Here is a 1,424-nt window from a genome sequence, read left to right on the forward strand (position 1 = left end):
TTCTTCCTTTCTCTTTCTTTCTTTCTTTCTTTCTTTCTTTCTTTCCCTCAACAACACTGTGGCTTTCTCAGCACCATTTTGGTCTGGCCAGCATTTGCACAGAGCATCTGCCAACTGGTACAGCCCAAAGCCAAGGGGAGTGAATATCTCCCCTGACGGGAGAGGCCTTTCACATTCCCCTGCTCAGAGGCCTTCCCCCAGGGGTGAATGGGGCTGATCTGCTTTATTTCAACACAGCTTCAATTCTGGGCCCACCTTGAACTCAAAAGAGAAGATCATTTATGCTGACTGATCAGAAAACAATGTGGCTGGCTTCCATCTCCAGAGTGCACTCTGGGGAATTTATAATCTGGACTACAGTCATTATTTTTTTAGGTCTGAATACCACACAGACATTGGACAACTTTAGGAAACGAACATTGACCTTCAGTTGGACCGCTCACCAGCTTAAGGCATTAATTCAGTGAAACTAAAATTTGTATAAATATTTCAAGGCTCTTGGCTGGGAAGGAATCTGCCTTGCTCAGTTTGAAAGTTGGAGAACCTGGTGCATTTGGGGGCAACATACTTTTACAACTTGCAAATTTAAAAAGGGGAGCGAGAAAAGAGGGAGAGTGAACATACTCAGCCATCTTCTGAAAGTCATATATAACTGGAGCAGTTCAGCCATAGAGTAGTCAAGTTTGAGGGGTCTGCCTCATCTTCTTCCTATCCCTTTCCCACCCCCACATGCATGTTCACAAGGAGAAAACAGGACTAACTGCCTTTGAGGTCTCAAAATGGGTCAAGGATTTATTTTTCATAAGTGAGTAACAGTTTCTTATTCCAATGGGGGGAATGTTCTGGAACAGGCAATGTGGAGTAATGGAAACTAACCTGTTCTAGGAAGAGAGGGAAGAAGGGAGAGGAGAGAAGGAAAGTGTCCCACTTCCTTGCCACCTAACAGTGTGAGCTTGAAAGTGTTATTTTATTTTTCTAAGCCTGTTTTTGATTCTTTAAGCACCCACTTAAGCTACGTATAGTTCCTGGTAATAATCTGGCCTCAATAAATGTTTTCTGAATGAGAAAGTGCAAGCAAGAGAGCAAGAGAGTGAATGCATGCATGACAGAACAATAAGGATTTGTGTAGTTCACGTGGTTTGAAACAAATGAAATAATGGTTATGAATACTGTTTGTCTAACATTTTACAGTAAAAGTATTAATATACTCGCTCTCTTATTTGAATATTACAAGACACCTGTGAGATAAGCAAGATAAGGATTGTTATCTGTCTGATAGGGACAAGTGAGGCTTGGAGAGGTGAGAGGTGATATATAAAGGAACTAGGGCTCTAGATCCAGTGCTCTTTTGAACACACTACACAACCTCTGGTTTTAAATGAAAAAGTTTTCAAAGGAGAAAGTGCTAAAGGACCACTGCATCA

The sequence above is a fragment of the Pteropus alecto genome, unplaced genomic scaffold (assembly GCF_000325575.1).
Source record: "Pteropus alecto unplaced genomic scaffold, ASM32557v1 scaffold19, whole genome shotgun sequence".
Classification (NCBI taxonomy): Eukaryota; Metazoa; Chordata; class Mammalia; order Chiroptera; family Pteropodidae; genus Pteropus; species Pteropus alecto.